Source organism: Peromyscus maniculatus, chromosome 7 (genome assembly GCF_049852395.1).
Source record: "Peromyscus maniculatus bairdii isolate BWxNUB_F1_BW_parent chromosome 7, HU_Pman_BW_mat_3.1, whole genome shotgun sequence".
Classification (NCBI taxonomy): Eukaryota; Metazoa; Chordata; class Mammalia; order Rodentia; family Cricetidae; genus Peromyscus; species Peromyscus maniculatus.
This window is the reverse complement of record NC_134858.1, coordinates 102,448,349-102,471,422: the sequence shown is the minus strand read 5'-3', so window position 1 is coordinate 102,471,422 and position 23,074 is coordinate 102,448,349. Positions and strand designations below refer to the sequence as shown.

Genomic DNA, 23,074 nt, shown 5'->3' with positions numbered 1-23,074 from the left:
TCACAAACTTGTGTGGGTTGTCACCTTTTTAAGTGCTTTTAGCTAGGACTGAACTCCCTCCATGGCTGACAAAAACCGCATCTCAGTTTGGCCTGAGATTGACACTTTAACTCCTGCTTTCCCTTTATACAAAGAAATACTTCAGTGACTTAAAGCCCAGCTTCAAAGCACACCGGCCTTTTGCTTAGGAAATCATCATCATGAGAGAACGCAGGTAAGCAAGGCTTTAAACCTGAGCCTGTGCTTAGAAAAAAAGATGTTTGGGGGGAAATGAGACGTTTCCCATTTTTGAATGTTCCAAAAGTCATTTTAAAAAATCAGAACTCAGAGTCTGGGAAAGGTGTTACAATTTGAAACAGGCTTTAATACAGCAATCCTCAAAGGGTAAATGCCTTTGAATGTAATACAGTAAATATTAATATAACAACGCACATGAACAAAACCCCATTGAGGTCTTTGCTAACTTTAAGAGTGGGAAGGAGCCCTGAACCATAAAAGTTTGAGTAGTTTTGTTTTAACAGGAGGACTGTACTTTTGGAGTAAAATAGTGCTTGCCTTTGTCTAGTGCACCCACCATTTAGTGTGTGATCACAGCCAAGTCAGTCAGCATGTCCAATCATCTATTTTGTGCAGATCAAACCCATTGTGTGTCTTCCCTGCTGAAATAGAGCAGCTGTAAGGGCAGGGCTATGTACCTCTTGTCCATTCTACGTCCCCCAGGGCCTTGCAAAGCACATTTCATGATACTTGATAAATAATCCTGGACCAGTGAGTAGTGTGGCTCTAAGAACAAATAGGGTAATGTGTGCACAGTACCCTGGAAGGTACCTGGCACACAGTAAATGCCATAGGTACTCAGCAAATGCCAGATCCCTTTTGATTTTTTTTAACCACTAATGTTCTTCCCAGCTGAAGCACAGGGACAAAAATATAACCAGCCTGTATTAGGTAAATATTTAAGGCACCAGCTCTCAAAGTGTGGTCTCTAAACCAGAAACTCAGCATCACCTGGGAAACGGCTAGAAACACAGAGTGACCATCCTGAGCATACTAAGGGTGGAGGAAACCCAGGGTGGAGGGCCAGCCACAGTGTTTCAGGAAAACCTCTAAAAGACATTCATGCTCAAGTGTGAGATCCACAGCTCAAAAGTAGTATTTTATGCTAGTAATATTTTATACCTTCTTTTTAAAAGATTTATGTTTAACAGTATGTGCTTACATGCATGTGCATGTGTATGTGTGTGTGTGTGTGTGTCTGTGTGTGTCTGTGTGTGTGTGTCTGTGTGTGTGCATTCCCCTAAAACTGGAGTTATAAGTAGTTGAGCTGTTCAATAAGGGTGCTTCCTGAATTTAGGCCCTTTGAAAGAACAGTCCATGCTCTTAACTGCTAAGCCATCTCCTCATTTTGGACTTTCATGGCAAGAGAATGCCCACCATGCTTACTATGGCGGGTGGCCTTAGATACTTTCTGGACACAAGTTAAGAGATTTTTTTAGTCTAATTTAGTAACTGTCTGTTGCTGGCCTTGTGAAGAGCAGGGGCTGATTCTGTGCTCAGCTGTGTTCCTGAGGCCAGTGGTAAGCATGTCCTTGCATCTGAAATAAAGCTGGAACCAGCAGAAATAGCAAGCCTGAACTTAGAGAAGCCCCAGCTTGGGTGTCGTGTCATCTTTGTGCCTGGGAACATGAGGGAACATGTTGAGAACAGCAGAAAGGGAGAAGAGATATGGAGGAGGAGTAATTGGCTGGCAAGGAGCTGTAAAGAGTCTCTGTTTTGTTGCTGATTCAATAGCTTTATAAACACACTCCCAACTTTTCCACTGCCCTGCAGCACAGCAAACCACTACCACTAGGGAATCACTTCAGGCTACCTTCTGAGAGACGTCCAGAGCCAATAGTCACAGTCTGGATACTGCAAGCTTCACCACTATCCTGGCACTGTGGTTACCTTCTGTTTACATCTATGACACTTCAACAGGACAGGCAGAGCCAGGATTTTAAACCCAGGGACATTGCACTCCGAATTTATATCCATCACTATCAGGCAATCCTATCTGACTGACTATACAGGAGCACTGCCCTGCAGAGTGTACCAGTGTGCTTTCTATTGCTATGATAAAGACCGTGACCAAAAGCTCCTTGGGAAGGAAAGGGTTTATTTGGCTTATATGTCTGCATCATGCCACCATTGAGAGGAAGCCAAGGCAAAAACTCAAGCAGGGCAGGAACCTAGGGGCAAGAACTGAAGCAGAACCATGGAGGAACTCTGCTTACTGGCTTGCTCCCCGTGGCATGCTGTTTACTTTCTTATATAACCCAGAATCACCCACCCAGGGGTGTCACACCACTCACAGTGGACTGGACCCTCCCTCATGAGAGTCCACAGACTTGCCAGTCTAATGGAGGCATTTTCTCAGCTAAGGTTCCCTCTTCCCAGATGACCTTGCCTTGTGTCCAACTGACAAAAACATAACCAACACAGAGATAGAACAGGACATTTATAAGGATCAAAACCAGCCTTTTAAAACCCTATGATCTTCAGGCTTAATATCTAATGTGTTTACAGACACAACTACATATGCTGACATATAGAACTTCACACATCTTTTCATATCGTGTAATTTAGAGCAAACAACCAAGGCATGGGAGGATTTTAAACAAATCTCAGTGGTGCAGAGTAACTCTTGAGTGAGCACATGCCTGGCCTGCACACAGTGCACTTGCTAAGGGAATGAGCATACACAGGATGATAGGCAGAGGACAGAGGCCTTCTCTCCTCCTCTGTGAACTAAACTAATGATAGACCGACAGAAAACGTCTCAAGAATGGAACAACATAAGTCAGTCTGTCATCATTCCTTATGCAGCAGGGACTATTTATGAAATAATTATATTTTATTAGGTATTGTAAGTAACTAGAGATAATTATACAAAAGGATTGTGTGGGATACATGCAAATAATGCATCATTATAAAAGGGAGTGAGAGTCCAAAGATGTTAGCATCCACAGATATCAGCATTCATGAGAGTCTTAGAACCAGTGGCCCAAGGATACCAAAGAGTGGCTGTACTTTGTGTTCAATGGCTTTAGGTCCTCCAAATTTATCTAAAAAAAAAACTCTTAACTTCAATATATAGTTGCTACCTATAAAAGCTTGTGATATGCCCTGGGAGTGGGTATGTCCATACATATCCACATTACAAAGCAATTATGCCATAAGTAAGAGAAAAGGAATAGGGAACTTGGGTGTGATCAGTGGTGGAGTGCTTTTCCTAGAAGGTGCAAAGTCTTGGTTTAAAGTCCCAGAACCATGGGATGAGGAAGGTCGGTCCTAGAACTGTGGAAAGAAGGAAATAATAAAGGAAGGAATAGAGGGAGAGTGAGAGAGGACATCCCAAATTTGGGGTTTTTTTTTTTTTTTTTGAGGTGAGGGTTAATTATGTGTATGTATGAGTGTGTGAGCCTGTGTGAGTTGATGTGCATCACATGCATTCACCTGCACAAGGAGGCCAGAGGGCTCCTTGAGCTGGAATGACAGGCAGCTGTAGCTCCCTGATGTGCATGCTGGGAACTGAACCCAGGTCTTCTACACCAGCAGCAAGCACTCTCAAACACTGAGACATCTCTCCAGCCCCCCAAATTTTGTTACTTTTCCTCCCCAGTTATATTGGACATTGAAAAAAATCGTTTGTAAAGCAAGACTAACCATAACGAATCCATACAACATTACTTTTACCAATTGCATATGTATTATGTTTATATATTTGAATAATTTCATCTTTTAGGCAAGGTAAATGTGAGTGAGAGTGATGACGAGTGCTTTTTTAAAAAGCACTATTTGGGGACTGGGGACAAGCCTCAGCTGATAAAAGGGCTACCATGTAAGCATGAAGGTATGAGCTTAGAGCCTTTGAATCCATATTTAAAAAAAAAATAACAGCCAGGCGCAGTGGCAAGCATCTACAATCCCCTTACTGGGAAAGCAGATACAAGAGGATTCCTGCATCTTGCTGACCAACCAGTCCAGCCAAATAAGTGAGTTCCAGTTTTGGTGAGAGGCTCTGTTGTGAAAAAAATAAAAATAAAAAATCATTTCTGAGGAAGTCAGAGAGAACCAACTCTTAGGACTCACTTCTGGATTATCTTCAGTCTGTCCATTTTTGTTTTACAAATAAAGGAATAAGGCATAAAGAGGTTATGCAATTAATATTGCCAAATCCAAACACCCTCAGAGTGATAGAGCCAGGACTGAAACCAAGCCTATAGTGTCACAGCCGAAACCTTCATTATCCTAAAAGTTATTTATTTGTCCTTATCGAACCACGTCACAACCCACTGATTTCTTGGCATACATTCTATATAAGACAGAGAACCCAGGGTGCTCTATCCACATACCATTCCATTGTGTTTTGGAAGGAATGCTAAATGGCTGACATTTTTGAGTTCAGCTCTAAACTAGACAGAAGGGTCTGCCCTTATTCAGAGAGTACTACAGAGGACCGAAGCCGAAGCTGAAGGGTAGCATAGGAACGCAGGACCAAAGTGGAGGAAGCCTCCTGCTGTGTAGCCTGGGCACCAACTGGTCCATGTGTCTCTCTGCCTTGCTGAAGCTGTTTCCTCATCTAGAAAAAGAGACAGGTGTGGTGGCTTGAATGACAACGCGCCCCCCCCCCCCCCCCCCCGCATAAAGCTCATTTATGTTAACGTTTAGTCTTTAAACTCTTTCAAAGGATTAGAAGGATTAGGAGGTGTGGCCTTGTTGGCAGAAGTGTATCATTGGGGATGGGCTTGAGGTTTTAAAATCCCTTGACAGTCCCAGTCTCTCTCTCTCAGAGAGAGAGAGAGAGAGAGAGAGAGAGAGAGAGAGAGAGAGAGAGAGAGAGAGAGAGAGAGAGAGAGAGAGAGAGTCTTTGTTTCCTCATTTAGAAAACCAGAAGGGTGTTCTCCAGCGTCCAGCACTCTAGCTAGACAGCGCTAACCCACGAGCTCAGAGGTGCAGGTGCCTGACTTTACAGTGATGCAAGACCAGGTGCAAACCAGTGGGATTCTTCCATTTTGTCTCTAAACCTCTGCCTTCCAGTTACCTGTTGAGTTAATACAAAAGGAGACAAAGACAGAAAAGGAGGTGTCCTGCACCCTGGTGTTGGCCAACAAAGTCAAAGCTGAACTTGTCATTAAAATGACAATGATAAAATATTGTTTCTGTCTTCATCTGTTCTTATTTTTTAATTTTAATAATGTCTGCATTGACTATCTATATAATATATATATATACATATATATATATATATATATATACATATATATATATATACCTTTAAATATTGAAAAGGGTTTTTTTAATTATTTCATGCTTATGGGTGTTATGCCTGCATGAATGTTTGTGAACTACATGCATATACCTGGTACCTGCTAAAATGAGACATGGGATCCCCTGGAACTAGAGTGGCAGACCCTTGTGATCAACTGTGTGGGTTCTGGGAGTTGAACTCAGGTCCTCTGAAAGATCAGCCTGTATCTTTACCACTGAGCCATCTCTTCTCCAGCCCTGCCTTTAAATGTTTTAAAAAATAGAAATCATGTTTTGATTAATTGTTTCAGACATACCATTTAGTAATTACAAATCTTGGTATGTTTCTATTGAATCCCCTTCTAAATCATTTTCCATATAAATGCATTAAGTCAGTTACTTAAGTATTTATTTTATTATGGTATTGATGAAACTAGTATATACAAGGTAGTCAGACAACTTGATTTGATTTATGAATATTAACACATTCATAATATGTTAAATATCTTGTGTGCATGTGTATACATATGTACTCACACATATTTTGGTACAGAAGGATAGCTAAAGATGGTGGAGCACACTTATCATCCTACCTCTTAGAAGATTGGGGTAGAAGGATGAAGAGTTGGAGGCAACCTGGGCTATACAGTGAAACACTGTCTCAAAAAAATAGAGGATGATAGATAGATAGATAGATAGATAGATAGATAGATAGATAGATAGAAAGAAAGAAAGAAAGAAAGAAAGAAAGAAAGAAAGAAAGAAAGAAAGAAAGAAAGATAGATAGATAGATAGATAGATAGATAGATAGATAGATAGATAGATAGATAGATAGATAGATAGATAGATAGATAGACAGAAGATATTAAATTGCCTGCTGGATGAGACTCGACTACTCAGTCTTCTCTCTGTGAATTACCCTTCATTGACTTAGTTCCTTGATACACAGGCAGACGAAAACACCAATCAGTAATGAGTTTTGTAAAGAACCCCTTCCAGGATTTTAGAGACAAAGCGGTGACCCTCCTTCTGTCACCCTGGATCACTTGTCCATCTCTCCCTGCTCCCTTGCTTCTCCAGTCTGTGACTTTCAAAACTTTGTTTTGCACCCTTCCCCAGTGTCTTCATCTATGGCTTTTGGAACAGAGCCTGTGGCTCCCTGTTAATGAGCCAGTGAGTGGAAGAGACAGAGGGGATCTGGGCGGGGGAGACAGAGGAGTCAGGAAACACAACGGATGCCTCACACCTGGGCACAGTTCTGAAGCTTCACCACCCCACTTCCCTGAACCTAGAAGCCACCGCCCCCGGAGGTGGGCTCTGCCGGTGCTCCGGCGCCCTCTAGCGACCGACAGTCCATTCTAATGCTAACCCCCTGTAACCCAACCAGATCTAGGCAACTTCGGGGACTTGCTGGAGTTGAACCCCTGCCAGCCGGCTTCTGCCCCCTCACCCTGCCCCCTACCGCTCTCCTTCAACAATCAATAAATTGCCGCACAAAGGGCTAGATCTTTGAGAAGGACGGTCTTTCATCCGTACACTTTAAGCTGGAGAAGATTTCCAGGGTCCAACTGAAATGCTGTGTTACCCCAATATTTCCAAGGGGAAAAAATCCCTAGTTTCCTTTTAAGAATAATAATAGTGAAGTTACATAGATTGCGTTCTGAACCAGATATGTGAGAGCAACATTTGAGAAAGTTTGTTCATTTTAAATAGATCTTTAATTTAAGTCAGTTAATATTTCCCCGTGGATTCCTAGAATCGTGGACACTTAGAAAATCTGTTTACTTTATTGACTCCATGTGACAATTAAAATAGATGTCTAAGTCTGCACATGGGCAGTTCTTCACAAAGCATGCACACTAACAGAAATGGCTGCAGACAATGACTTTGTACAAATTTAATCACATCTGCTGGGTAAATATTGCAGTGTCTCCAAGAGAAAATGTAATAAACTCCCAAGTCTGCTTCTCTAAACACCCCAGTGGAGGTGAGGGTTCCTCCCACCATCTCCAACTCCTCGTAGTCCACAGACTGATCCGTATACATGGCGCCAGGGATTGGCGCCATTGCAGTGACGGCCTGCAGGGAACTGGAGCCTTTTTACAGGAGGAGTAATCAAGAAGGTTGTCGGACGAGTCTCCTGGCCTTGAACAAGTCAGTTCCCTGAGTTTTCATTGCCACATCTGTCCCACTAAGCAGAGTCAGTAGATTATCCTCAGACTTATCCAGTCTGGAGAGTCATAGATCCATAATGCTAAGTTATTCTTTGCTCTTTAGAAGTGAATCCCCCACCAAGCTTCAGTGAACTCACCACCCTGGGCATAGCAAAATCACAGGAACTAGAAAAAGGCATGCTATCAGCTATTCTCTCTTTCTTTTCAAGACCAGCCTCAAGGCCTTCAGTACATACTAACCTAACAGCTAGTGGTCCTTTGGAGGCTTCCAAAGAACTCAGCAGACAGATAAAGAACTTAATTGGGATTTACCAACTCAGGGAAATATGTTTTATGACATGCTATATAAAGTATGTTGTATGACGAATTATATTAATTCACAAAAAGAATTCCCTTAGAATTGAGATTGCTAGTACAGAAAAGGCTGAGAGCTCATATCAGCACTACCATGCTTGTATTTTGTAGACACAAACATTAGCAGATGCTTACTGGGTGAGCTGGATGCCAGCTGAGTCCTTACTGTAGGTTGCCTAGCTCAAATGCCATAGGAGAGACCACATACCTGACTCTGACCCATTTATTGAGTTTGGTCTTGAACTTAATGCCAACCTCTGTATACCCAACACTGAGAATGGATTTGAAATACCAAGCTAGATTACTTTCTTGACATGGTTCAGAGAGAGAGAGAGAAAGGATTCTAAAAAGATAAAGACCAATCTTGACTATCTGTGTTGGATCTGTAGAGAACAACTCTTACTGCGTGTTGGGAGTCAATTTTAATGCACCATAGTACAGTCCTGAACTGGGTGGCATTTTATTTTGAATGCATTTAGAATTTTCTGTCTTGCTATTTCGTAACTCCAGTGTGTCACTACCGTTGCCAAGGAAATGTGACTTGGGTTACTGCCATGGATCCAAAGGGGTTTGTTTGTTTTGTTTTAAAATATTAACAAGACAAAAATAGAAAGATCAAATAAAGGAGATGAATTTACTTCCTTTTTCCTCCTCAAGATCCATGAAATACAAATCTGACCATGTTTTTTAAAAATGCAAAGAATCTTCACATGATTTTTCCCAACTAGAAAATTTGAATCCCATCAACCAGGTGGATATCCTCAGAATGTGCTTCTCCATCTCTGTTCTGGAAGCAAACCCCTCCAAAATTGCAAAACTCTTCCTGTGTGAGTAAAGGTGGGCCTAATTTTCCAGGCACCAAGGGAAGTCATGGTGCAAAGCTTATAAATACATTCAGCTGAGTCCTGAAAGATAACTTCTAATAGAGATGTGAAGAAAGATTTCAACACTGACCCAGTTTCCTCCTGTGATTATTCCTTACAGTCAGGTAAGTTGAAGGTTTTTCACTCATAATAATGGACTCAAACAATTAGATTTTTTAAATATCTCTCTCTCTCTCTCTCTCTCTCTCTCTCTCTCTCACACACACACACACACACACACACACACACAACTTTGGAAACAGATACCATCTTTGTTTCTATTAACTACAATGGTACTTTTCATAAAAATTCCACATGCAGATGAAGAAAGCCTTTACAACAAGACATCTTTTAATCCAAAACCTGTAAAAGCAGGGTCCCCTTAAGAAGGAGCTGATAATTTAAACAAAATGTCACATCGCTACACCTGGAGATAAACAGGAAGTCATTTTCTTTCAATTTTTTTTACAATTAAGAAGCAACTCAGGAATCCAGAACCAACTGTTCTAAAGTAAACATTTATAAGTTCTAGTGAAGTTCTTCTTGGGAGCTGAGAAGCTATCTATGCCCTAGAGCCTATGCAAGGCCTGTATTGGAAGAGTAAAAACCAGGTTGACCACTCAGAAAAAGCATGAATTTGATGGCCATGGGAGTTCTTACATGGGACCACGTGAGTGGAGTTTTGGTTTTAAGATAGGCAGCTTTGTTCATACAGCCATTGGCAACTATCAAGGCTTCAGCATCCACTCCCACTATAGACCAACAGATCTTTTTATATAATGCACAAGGGGAATCACCTCCTTCTGATGTGGTTTGAATTTGAACCTGTGAAACTGTCAGAATCTTTCCATCAAAAGAAAATGGCAAAAGTTTGGCCTAACACACACAGGTGTCCTAACTGTATTTCCCAACCTTCCTTTCTATTTGTGTGTGTGTGTGTGTGTGTGTGTGTGTGTGTGTGTGTGTACGGAGCTTTAAGCAACTCAGCTTGGAGCCCTGATCTGCTAGGTGGACTATTGTCAACCCCTCTTTAATACTAGACAGGGAAATCAAATGAGTTCAACCCAGGGGCAGTTCAGGGAGGCAAATGGGAATGTCAGAAGTTATCTAATTGCAGAGAAGCCCATGTGAGTCCTGTCTTAGCTTCTGCTAAGAAATGTGGTCTTCCTAAACTTGAAAGACTTCAAATGAAGTTGTCTCTTTCCTGCTGGCTTTTAGGCAGCTATGGCTAGAAGTTTAGCCCGTTACTGTGAACTATAAAGCAATGCCACAGATGCAAACATACCTACCTACATTGCAAAGAAAGTTTGAAGGGGTGGGGCTTAAATTGTTTTGATATAAAGTAAAAAAAAAATGCAAATGCCTTTAAAATTAAAGACTGTGAAGGAGTGAGCAGAGGTTAGGAGTAGGGAGGCTTCTGTTTGGAGCTGAGTTAGTTTGGGGGTTTTGTTTAAATAAAGATGGGGTTCAGTCTCAGTTTAAGAACACGTAAGTAGGTGCTGGAGAGATAGCTCGCCAGTTAAGAACACTTAAGGACTCTGTAACAGCACAAAAAAACGCTCTTCAGGAAACAGAAAAACAAGTGAGCCATGAGAAACCAGAGCAGTGCTTGGAAAATCCTTGCAAAGCAGTAATAAGATGAAGCACTTGGTTGGGTCTGCAGAGTTTCAAAGATGAAGTGGGAACTGCTGAAGCATTTCAGTTCCAGAGGCAGGGAGATTCTAGGAAGTGGTTGGTCCGCAGCAAGGGGGCTGGAGGGAGACTGCACCTCTCTTACAAACTTTCCCAGGGCTCTGTGCCCTCTTCCCTCCCACGCCCACTGGACCTCTTGGGCTTGGGCTCTCATTTCCTGCCTCTACCTCACTGAATTTCCACAGGTAATCCTCCCTAAATCCCTGCCCTTACATCATCTCTACAGCCCCCCCCCAAGGCCCCTCTCTCTCCTCGGATAGAATCTGGAAGGCAGAATGAGACTGGGAATCTCAAAGCCTACTTACCCTAAGAGAAAGAGAAAGTGCATATTCCTAAGAATATTCCTTGGGTTCTGCCTGCTCCCACCCGATGCTGTTCAACTCAATTCGTTGTGGACCACTTTCTACCCGAGCCCCCTGGGTCAGTTCTAGCAATTCTCGGGTGTCTGAGATACCACCAAGTACCACCATCTAATCAGAACTGTTTTCTGGAGCTTCTGGCTCCTCTTTACCACCTTGCTATTGTATTTAACAAAAAGAAAGAAAAAACGCTGGAGACTGAGCCAAATAAAGACACCCACCAGCAAGCCCATGGGTTAGTTGTAAGCCTGGGGGTCGTGGACACAGTAAACTATTATTAGGACCTCTTGGTAAAGAATATAGAGAAGCGGAATCCAAAGAGCAGGAAGTCAAACCATCGGCTAACATTACGATGCCCCACACCTTTCTTCCTTCCTTTCTGTCAGATAGGAAGCAGCAACTTCAGCCTGGACTCTGGTCCCCTCCCCCTTTCCATCTCTAAAACAATAATAATCCTCCCCGCCAAGCCAGCAGGACTTCCCCAGCCGGACCTCACCGAGGTGCTGTGGTCCCGCCGCCGGAGGCCTCCCTCCACTCTACCTGGGAGAGTGGAGTTATGTGAGAAAGCAGGTATATATGGCTGAAAGTTTTTTTTTGCCTTTAAGAAGGACTGCTGTTCCTGCCGCTGTTCAGAACAACAGCAAGGACCAACCAGCCAGGCTGGGCGAAAACCCAGTGCTTCTCAAAAGTTGGTCTGGCTACGCAGCATCCCTGACGAGTTTGCAAGAACACGGGGCTCAGAGTTGGCATCTACTCACCTGGGTGTGCCAGCCTCGGAGACTAGAAAGAGAATTCGGCCCGGGACAGATCTGTCCCGCCCCCAGGATGCAAAATCCGCCTTTGGAGTGGAGGTCCTGGGTGATGTAGTTGTAAAAAGGTCTTAGGAGGGTCGGGCTTCCCTCCTCCCTCTTTGGTCCTCCGGGGCCAGTTTAGCAACAGCCGAGGAGGATAAAGATGCTGGGAGGAGAGTTTGGTCGCTCTGGAAACCCCGACTCCATTCTTGGGGATGGGGGCGGGGGAAGAGGTGAACAGCGTGAAGGGAGCTGCCAGGCTCGGAAACTCGCAGAGTAAAGAGGAAGGAACTGGGGAAGGAGGGAGGGAGCAGAGGAGTGAGGAAGGGAGGAAAGGAGGAAGGGAGAGGGATGAGAGTGGGAGATGGCAGCTTCTCACTGAGATTTCCACCTTCTGACGAAACCCTTGCGCCCAGCAGCCCCGCAAGATACTAGTTCCTAAGCCTCCTCTCGAGCGCCCCCTGGGGGGATTCTAGGGACTCAGCGACGCCCCGCCCTGAGCTCGGCCCTGGCGCTCTCCATGGTCCTGCCGCGCCCTCCACCCTGAGTCCCAGCTCAGCTTTGCAACTCCCACTTGCTCCTGGGAGGCACGTGATCCATTTCTCCTTATTCCATGAAAATGCAGTGAAATTGCTGGAGCAGAGCGAAAGAGACTAGGAGCTATATTTTTTGCACGCATTCAAGGAAACTTCTTGACCAGCTCAACTGTCACTAAAAGTGGGGGTGACATTGCACACTTACTTGTCAATAAAGACATGAATAAATGGACAGTTAGTCGTCCCTTCATCTCAGAATGTTTTGATGAATACAAAACCTCACCAATAAAGAAATGATTAGAGAATATGTGTTTAAAAATAGGCCATATGGCTGGGGTTGTAGCTCAGTTGGTAGAGTGCTGGTCTTACACACAGGAGGCTCTGTGTTCAAGCGCCAACATTGTACAAAGGTAGGCACGGCATTGCATTCCTGCAACCCCAGCATTTGGGAGGTGGAGGCAGAAGGCTCAGAAGGTCAGAGTTACCCTGAATTACACAGGGGTTTGAAGCCAGCTGGGATGGAGAGGCTGTCTCAAAAGGCCCAAAGCAAAATGATAGGTCTTATTTAAGGAGTAACTATTACCACATATTATAAAGCGCTTTAAGCACAATATGAAGCATTTACACAAGAAGTGGGCCGGTTTGTTGTTTTGCTTTGTAGTACCACTGAGCAGCATCTCTAGTCCTTATGAGTCAGTTTGGAGATGATGACTTTTCTGTTACAAATGTATGCAAAGTCAAGTTCAGGCAAATTAATGATGAAGAAGCACACCAGGCTGTTTCCATTTGTCTCTGCAGAAGCAGACAAACTAGACAACCAAAACCTCCCTGCATGTTGCCATAATCAGAATCAAATTAGACTTTAGAATCCATAAAGTAAAATGAATAAAAGGCTCTCTCTGGACTTTGGGATGACATGGAGGTTAGAAGTGATGTGCAAACACACAGGGCGAGGGAGAAAGGGGTCTCCCTCCCTGTTTGTTGAAATACTATACAATAAGGTCTCTTTTGGGGTGAAGGGCTTGGTTATCACTTTACACCACTGCACAGTTCTCGGTTTCAAGGGCCAGAGAAGGAAAAATAACAGGATAAGGTGAAGGAGCCTCATTGATGATTCCAGAAGGCAAATGGGAAGATCTTTGAGAAGAAACAGCTTCCAGAAAAAAAAAAACAGCATTTCCCTTCCTCTATTCACCTCACAAGCCATTCCAAAATGGCATATTAGCCACAAGCCTAGAAAGATGACCCTGAGAGAACCTGGGTGTACACGGAGCCTATGTTTTGCCTTGACTGAAAGCACATGGGTCACGTGATTATGCACAAGCTAGTCATTGAGGCATTAGCATGTGAGGTTACATAAGTAAAGGACAGGTCCCAGTGTATGGAGCATGATATATGCTCACAGCACTCCTGGAAACCAAGTGGAGCTTCATCTGAGTCACATATAACTGCACTGAAAGGGCTGACCTCCCAGGAATACTCAGGGTTTCTTACTAACCAAAGGAAGATGGGTTCTGGGAAAGTAAAGTCAGCAATCCTTCCTAGACTGTATTCAGTAGCCTGTAACCTTAGAGATGAAGTCTGTGTTGGGCTAAATTTACAGGGAGGAAATAAAGAAAATAAAGGCCCAATCTGTTTTCCTTGCATATTGACTATGAACTCTAACATTGAAATTCTACCAAAGTGATCATCTCTGTTAACTTGTTCATGATTAGAGCCACAAAACCTAAGAGAGTGTCTCCACTTAGCAGACAGCTGATACATAATTATTAAATTTTAAAAAATGTTTTTAATATCTTATAGACCATTTAACACAAACCGCTTATTTTATAGGCAAGAGAAAGGCAGTTATGATGTGCTGAACACATGCTATTTCCAGTAATCTGCTAGGCGGTTCTCCTTATCAGCCCATTTAATTTTTATAGCAGCCTTCCCAAGTAATTTTTATCATGTCTACCACAAACCTGATAATCAGACCATGACTCAGTTCTTTGCTGAGTATTACTTGAAACAAGCTCTGAAGGTGCCCAGCAACTAACCATGGACTATGGAGAAGTTACAGAGTCAAAACCAATAGAGAAAAGCCTAATACAGCTATCCCCTCCCCCATGTTAAAAGCATAGGCATGCAAACTAAACACAACACCAAAACTTGTGACTGCCAGCAGGCTTCGGCTCCCTAATTAGAAACAGTTGCCTGCAAGCCAGTGCACAGAACACATGTGCAGCTTTATGCCAGGGTATTTTTTTTTCTCTCAAGGCATGACACTGAAGGTAAATTCAAAGAGGCTCTTTGCAGGACACATAAGCAGAACTTACTCCCACCTCTCATATGAAATCAGCAGCTCAACTGTACAAACAATTCATAACCAGCCAACAAAATCTCTTCCCCATCACTGCCCCCACAGCAAGTTGCCCACCAGTCAGAGTCCCCTCAAGGACTATGAAATCTAACCCTTCTTTGCTCTGTGCCACTCACCTCCTCCCAACTCTCCTTTTCATGGATTCCGTGTTGCTGGGCTCTACAGCCATGGTGAAGATTATCTAAAGTCAAGCTGCTGGACTCGGTGGCACCCGCGTGCCCAAGCTGAAAGGAGGCTCCAGTTCTGAGTGGCTTCACTCACTGGATCTGTTTGATAACATAAGGGGAGGCATCCGCTCTGTGTCCTATGCCAGTATGAAAGACATCTCACCCGTCACTATGACAAGTCAAAGCCTGGAAGGGAGCCAGAGAACAAGAGGGAAGGGATGTGAACCCTTCCCAGTGCAGTTGATGGCGTTTTTGAGGGTGGCAGATGATGAAGGGGAAAAGCAGACAGAATCACTGCTCTACATCAGAAACCTTGGCTCCTTCCCTGAGTGAGTCAGGGTGAGCATTTTGTTTTGAAATGGAATTTCTGTTTTCTTTTTTTCTTTCTTTTGAGCTGTAGGATGGTTACACACTCAACCAGTCGAGGCGACGGCTGTAAATAACAGGATTTATTTTTGAGACTGTGGATCAAAGAAAAGCCTTGAATTTCACCCCAGGGTTATTTATAGCTCAAAGGTGTGTTTTTTTTTCTACTTCATGTAATTTTGAGAACTGGGGGATATGCTTTCCTTTTGTATTTCTATGCACTCCTGAGGTGGATTGTGTTACTGGAAAGCAGAAAGGACTTTTCCAAGGAAGCCTTTCTAAGATAGGAAGAGTCAAGGGAGAATTCATGTTCCAAATGAATTTATATGTTCTAAACTGAGACAGAGATTACAGGGACCCTGTATGACCTATGATACCTCTCCTCTAATACTCAGTAACAAGCCATGCCATGGAGGGCACCTGATACTTGTGTCTGCCAATAGGTGGCATCAAAATCTCTCTAGCTTTTCCTCCCTAAATTTTAAAGCCATGAGCAAAGACTTTAACAGTTTACTGTGGGTGGTGTTTGAAAGGACACTCATTGAATCTATTCTTTCCTAGCAAGTCATTCTATTATCTATGAAGGGAAACTCGCCTTTCTAAACCTCCGTTTCCACATAGTACAAGGTTTTTGAATGAACCCCTAGACTTAGCACCCCCAAGACTTAGGACTCTGCTACCCAGGCACAAATCTCCCCAGACACATCACATGTCTGCAATAAGCCCTCGGGACCTTATTCCTTTGGGCTGAAGGAACATTAGCATGCATCTGGCCCCCTGTTGTAGACCCTGCTGTTTGCCCCACCTCTAGTCATATCTCTCTTTTTTGGTTTGTTTGTTTGTCTTGTTTTTATGAAGAAAATCACAATTTTGTGAAAGGGAGCAATGCTCCTAGCCTGCGAGTCTACATTTTCCAGCCTTGTTTGTGGGTGGGTTATGTGACTCAGAACTAACCCTGTGCTCTTCCACATGGCAAGCGCATATACCCATCTGCATTTGTTAAATGGAATTTAAAATGTATTTCTTCAGTTTCCCTAGCCTAGATCGAATGCCAGGAAGTCCTAAATGGCTAGTAGCTAACATCTTGAAGAGGCCACATGGAGCATCGCCGGCACTGTGGGAGGTTCTGTTGCTGATGGCTGATAGGCACTGCTCGGGAGCCCTGTAGCAGGGAGAGAGAGAACTGGCTCCACTACAGCACACTTTCACTACCTTGGCCTTTCTCTTGTTTCTACCCATGGTGAAGCAGGTCAGACACTATAAGGCCATAGAGTAGCATCTGCTAAGGCGGGCTGAGCAGAAAGATAAAAGGAGCCTGGGCTTTTGATAGCAGGAAGACAACCATTATCTCCAGGTGTGTTTGTTTGTTATGGAAAACAGAAAGCCATCCAGTGATGCAAGCCATTATTTTCAGCTTTTTATTCTTTAACACCAAATATTATTTCTAATTGATGTGTCCTCAGAACATTACACCGACAACTTTGTATTAATGGGTTTAGTCAAACAGGGCTATTTTTCTGTTTTCCTTTATTTGGTCAGAGTTGAAGACGAGATTTTTTTTTTCAGCTAAAGAATATAAAGTAATGTGTGCACCGAGAGAGCATTATGAAGCACTTATTTCAAAATGTCAAAAGAGACAAAAGGAGTGCAGATGGGCATTAGCGGCAGCTAAAATGAATGTCTTCTAGTTTATCGCTCGGCTGAAGAGCAGCTATGAGTTTCCCTGGAAAGGAGGTTGGTGGGTGGGGATAGAAAAGTGAAATAACATACTGGGGGTGAAGTGACTTGACAACATTATCATGGTGACCTCCCATGACAATCCAACACAGTGAGTACTCACGTCATCCCTTCTGATCACAAACTGAGGCTCAGTGAAATCAGCCTGGCAAAGGCTGCCCAGCTAGTTAGCTCCAGTGTGAGTTCCAGATCCAGATCCATGGGTCCTTGCCACATTTCCTAATGAAACCCCACTAGTTCGTGCTATTAAATACTGGTCTGTGCATGCTCATCTCAAGGCTCTCAGTCCAGTTGCTGTGCCATTTTTTTAACATACTTCACTCTTTTCTACCATAATAAAGTATGGTTATCTTTATCTGTATGAACTCAGAGGTACTCTCAATCACACACACACACACACACACACACACACACACACACACACACAAAGGCTTTTCTCTGGAAATCGATGGGAATCTGGGTGTTTCTTATTTTAGAGTTAGAGTAGGGAGGGAAATTTTTGCATGAGTTGAAGGTATGCTCTCATTCCTAAAGCCTGGAATAGGAACAGAGAGCAACTTGAAGAATACAGGTGTGAAAGATGGAAAGAAAGGGTTAAAGTTCAAAATCAAATTAACTATTTTTTTTTTCCTTTTGCAATACATAGAAGAAAGAAAGTTAACCAAGTGTACTCTAATTCATGAACCCATCCTAACAAAATAAGAAAGTCACGTAAATAGAACATAAAATTGATGGAGAAAATCAGAGATAAATAATATCACTAAAGAACTTAGACTCACAATCTCCCCAAGAGTAGACTGGTGATGTTAAAGACAGAGGGAACTGAAAATGTTGCTCAGTGGTACAGAACCCACCTAATGTATCAGTTACTCTTTTTATTGTTGTGATTAAATACTTGATAAGAAGCAGATTAAGAGGGGACAAATTTCTTTAGCCCCTTGTTTGTAAGGAGAGCGTCCATCATGGTGTAGAAGGCGTGACAGTGAGCCACTCCATGGCAGTAGGGCCCTGAGTAACTACTTATTCACCAGCCCATGACTCAGACAATAGAGAGTTGACAGGAAGCAAGGCCTGGTTACACCCCTCAGGTCCCACCTCTCAGCATCCCACTTCCTCCAGCTAGACTCTGCCTCCTAATGTACAACATCTGGAAACAGCATGGTCAGCTGAAGAACAATTGTTCAAATACATGTATCTATGGGGAACATACTAAACCCAAATCATATCATCTCACATTCACAAGGCAGTGAGTTCAATCCCTGAAACTGGAAGCAAACTGAACACTGCCCCTCCCAAACAAAGAAGAGCAGAAAACATCCCATGTCCTCCATGACCTGGATTACTGCTGAGAAGTTTGTTGAGTGTCTCAAGTGTTTAAGAAACAAGTAATAAATTTTCTGAATACATTTATAAAGACATTTATGAAAATGGTTAACTAGGTATTTAGAGATCAAATTATCACTAAGAACAGCCTAGATTCAAGGAGAGGAAACTTACAATTGCCCCTTGGTGAATAAGGACTTATTCTAAAGCCACTGCACCCTCAGGCCTACAGATGTTCAATTCTATCCAGCTACCTGTATCTAATCCACCCCTGATATATTAAAAGCATATGAGGCCTGGCAGCTGTGGGGCATGCCTTTAATTCCAGCACTCAAGAGGCAGAGCCAGGCAGATCTCTGTAAGTTCAAAGCCAGCCTGGTCTACAGAGCAAGATCCAGGACAGGCACCAAAACTACACAGAGAAACCCTGTCTCAAAAAAAAAAAAAAAAAAAAAAGGCATATGAGAAATGTGTGAAAAGAGAACATTCCAGAAAGTATAAACCTTGTAACAGGAATTGGAGATTCAGCCAAATTTTGGATCTGGTGTCACTAATTAGATGAGTCCTAAGATGTCACTGTGACCCTTCAGTACAAGCACGGGTCCATATACCACCATTTCTCCTAAGTCAATACCCAGCCCTTCTTCACTCAAGAAGAGAACAGAGACCTCCAAAGGCCACACAGAGGCATCTTCAATCTATCTCCTCCCTTCTCTGCTCCTTGAACTTCACCAACAACAGGAGGCACCCCAACACACCATTCTATTGCCTTGGGCACATAAGACAGCAGAGATAAATTTAGTTAACCTAGAATACTCAGAATTATATTCTGATTTTCCCTGATTATTGTCTCTAGATTTTTTTCTTGGACATCGTCTAACTCTGCGGCTCAAGCTGAATTGGCACTGGATAAGTGGTCCAGGCTGGTCTCAGGCTTGTGACAACCTTCCTGTCTGCCTCATATGTGCTAGCATTATAGACAGGAGCTGTCATGTCTAGGTTCATTTTGCTGCTACAATCAAACACCACAGATCTAGTCATTGATAAATGATATAAATTTATCCCTTCCAGCTCCAGAGGCTGGGAAGGCCAAGGCCAAGGCCCAGGTCTGCCATCCAGAGAAGGTCCACTCTAGCTGCTCCTGAGATGACACCTGTTGCTGTATTCCTGGAAGGGGATGCATGCTATGACCTCATCTGATGGAAGAGAAGGAAGAACAAGAAGACTGACCTGTGTGTGAAACCTCTTCCATAAAAGTCTTCATCTTTCAAAAACGGATTTGTGACGCTGTGGCCTAATCACCTCCCAGAGGCCTGACTTCATAAAATCATTGTATTTATACAGTGACAGATGAGGTGGTGCTTATCAATTAATCCAGAGGGACAGAAAAGAAACAACGGGATTGAGAACCCTGAAGAGGAAAGACTATCTATAAACATAGGTAAGTCTTGTGAAGATGAGCTAAGCAGTCACTTGGAAATGGTCCATGGAAGATGGTCCAAAAACTCTCTCTGATAAGACAGCATCTGAACTGTGAATCTTAAGAAAAGAGTGAGCCAGTGAATAAAAGCTGGGGGGTAGGGACGAATACTCAAGACAGAAGGAATAGCAAGGCTGGAGGTGGGGAAGTCCCTAATAGCCAGTCCTAATGGCTTAGAAAACAGTGAATGAGGAAGTTATGCCAGACTCATTAGGGGGGTAGAAAGGAATGAAGGATAAAAAGTATAACGGGAGTGTCAGTGTTAGGGAAGACTTCTTAGTTTCGTTAATTAGATGGCTTGAGCATCTAGTTTGGGCCAAACGCCACTTTAGATACCAAGACTCACAAAACATCATTTTATTCTTTAGGACAGCAGAGCTCCAAGGAAGGCATAGCACAGAAATCAAAACTCAAAGGAGCCTCTGATTAGACTAAATTCCATCCACAGACAACAGAGACAGTAGCTTTCATTAACATCAGTAGAGAAGAGGGGCTCTGGGCTGTGAGCCCAGGAAACCAACATGCAGGAGGTTATTTATGGAGGATGGTGTCCATATGTGCACACAAGGGACTTAAAGGAAGAACAGGATTTGCCTCAGCAGGCTCTCTTCCCTGATAGGATCCGCCATTCCCATCACATCTGTTCTCTTAATGACTCTTCAGATTTGGCCATCATCTATCATTATGCTCAAGCACAAATGCTTTCATGTGTGTTGTCCGGGTGTGTGTTATGTTTTTTCTCTACAATAAATCTAGGAGGCACCATTGGCCTCAATATGAAGAACAGGCCTTTGAGAAGTACATGGTTTACCCCGGAAGAAAGGTATTTTCTGATATGAGCTGGTTGTCCCTTGCAATGATCAGCCCTGTAGGCTTAATTGGAATGAGAAACACCTAGGAGATCAGTAAAGTGTACCTCTGGGCATGTCTTTGAAGGTATATGAGGTGAGGATGAGATGATGAGAACTCTTATCTAATGAATGAATCCCTTGGTCATTATATTGATAATATAATGGCATTATTGGGAAGTGGTGCAAGTTAGGAAACAGTGCTTACTTCAGGTGAGTAGGTCATTTGGAGTATGTCCGTGGGGTTATATTTTGTCCTGAATCCTTCCTGTGTTTACCTTTTTGGTCACTATGATATGTGATGCTTTGCTCTGTCCTCCTTCCTTGTTATGAAGGGAATCAAATCCTCTGAAACTGTGAACCAATATACACCCTTCCTCCTTTATGGTGTTTCTTCTTAAGTGTTTAGTTACAGGAACACAAAGGTTACTGATACACTCAGGGGAGGTATGCTGCTTCCCATGAAGTCAATCTCTATATGTCAATGGACACTGGCTCCCATCAGAGAATGATAAACCAGAGTCAAGAAGCAGGCCATTGGGGAGTCAAAGGCAGGCTCAGAATGAGAATGTCCTCTTCAGAGGGTTGAGATGATGTAGTGTATAGTTTGTAAGACTACATTCATGTGTAGATATTTTAAAGTATTAAGAGAAGCCTCTTCAACTTTGCAATCTGCCTTTTAGAGAAATAGACATTAATTGATATCATAACTTGTAATAGCTAGAAAATACCTCAATAAACAGCTATGACAAAAATATATGGTGGGACTGGGGATGTAGCTAAGTGAACACAGTGCTTGCTAGTATGCATGAAGCCCTAGATGTGATTCCTATCACCACATAAACCTGCTGTGGTGGTACATACTTGCAATTCCTGTATACAGGTGGCAGAGGCAGATGGATAAAAAGTTCAAGGTCATCCTCAGCTACATAGGGAATTCAAAGTCAGCTTGGGCTACATGAGACCCTGTGATAGTCTGAATGCAATTGTCCCCCAAAGTCTCATAGGGAGTGGCACTATTAGGAGGTATGGCCTTGTTGGAGCAGATGTGGTCTCATTGGAGGAAGTGTGTCATTGTGGAGGTGGGCTTTAAGGTCTCATAGATGCTCAAGATACTGCCCAGTGTCTGAGACCATTTCCTGTTGCCTGCAAGATGTAGGACTCTCAGCTACTTCTCCAGCACCATGTCTGCCTGGATGCCACCATGTCACACCATGATGATAATGGACTAAACCTCTGAAAATGTAAGCCACCCCAAGTAAATGTTTTTCCTTTATAAGAGTTGCCATGGTTGTGGTGTCTCTTCACAGCAACAGAAACCCTAAGACAGAGGTTGGTACCAGGGACTGGGGTGTTGCTGTGATAGGCCTGATCATGCTTTTGTTTGAAGGAATATGGACCTTGGGACTGTGGATTAGAAAAGCAATTGAATGCTTTAAGTGCTGCTTAATGGGTCATCCTAGTAAGTTCATGGAAGACAGTGATGATGAGTGTGATTTGAACTATGGGTGCCTGGATCAAGGGGTTTCAGAGAAGAATGTTAGTATAGGGCCTAGAGACCAGCCTTGTGATATTTTGGAGAAGAAAGTGGCTGCTTTTTGTCCTTGTCTGAAAAGTCTGCCTGAGGCTAAAGTGAAGAGTTTTTAGATTAGTTCCTTTGGCAAAAGAAATCTCAAAACATCCTACTATAGACTCTGGCGTGTGGTTATTAGTTTTAACTCTAATGAGGATTTATAATGAAAAGAAGCAAGCTGAGCAAGGAAAAATATTTGAGGAGAAAAAAAGCACCAGGAAGTGGAGTGGAGCTAAGTTCTGTGTTCAAGGAGATAAACAGATTAAGAAATGGAATAAAGGGAGTGGTGATCTCAGGGCAAGATTACACCCAGTTAAGTTTCCAACTTGTGAAAAGGAATTTTGAAAAAGCTTAGAGATGGGTGTGGTGGTGCATATCTTTAATTCCAGCACTCAGAAGGCAGAGTCTAGCAGATCTCTGAGTTTGAGGCTGGCCTGGTCAAGAGCAAGTTCTTGAATAGTCAAGCTTAGGTAGTGAAGAAAACTATGGAAAACAGAAAGTTGGTGAAGATGTAATTGAACAAGGCCATGTTCCAGCCCCAGCAAGCAACAGAAGCTTTGGCCATGTAGTTCTGTCCTTAAAAGTCAAGAATAGGGCTGGAGAGAGGGCTCAGAGGTTAAGAGCACTGACTGCTCTTCCAGAGGTCCTGAGTTCAATTCCCAGCAACCACATGGTGGCTCACAACCATCTGTAATGAGATCTGGCACCTTCTTCTGTATACATAATAAATAAATAAATCTTTAAAAAAGTCAAGAATAGAAGAAAGGGATTATGGGATTTGCCTCTGTGCCTAATGCAAGCTGCTGAGGCCAACAAGCATGTCTGGGGTGTCCCTGAATGGAGGCCGAGGGAGGCCATTTCATGAAGCTGTGAAGGTGAAGCCTGGATTTCCTTGGAGACCCCAAGATGCCATGGGATGCCTTACAAAGAAAGCTCCTAACAGGGAGTGGAACCAGCCTAAGAGAAAGAAGTGAGCTGCAGTCAACAAAGCTGAAAGGAGCTGGAGAACTGAAGAGCATTTTGACATCAGACATGGAGATGCAGAGTTTGGAGTTTGCCCAGCTCGTTTTCGGTCTTGCTTTGGTCCAGTATTTCCTGGCTAGGCTCCCTTCCCTACATTCTTGAATGGTAATGTATATCCTGTGCCATTGTATTTTGGA

The 23,074-nt window shown here is 43.1% G+C and overlaps 1 protein-coding gene across 1 annotated transcript in view; it reads right to left on the bottom strand.

Moving 5' to 3' along the window:
* The window catches only part of Cpne4 (copine 4), a 488,025-nt gene extending 475,966 nt beyond the window's left edge, over positions 1-12,059 (bottom strand). Inside the window, exon 1 of the mRNA XM_006983614.4 lies at positions 11,490-12,059. The gene's annotated coding sequence lies outside the window, so the exon portion shown is untranslated. The remainder of the gene's footprint in view (positions 1-11,489) is intronic.
* Between the last annotated feature and the right edge of the window lie 11,015 nt (positions 12,060-23,074).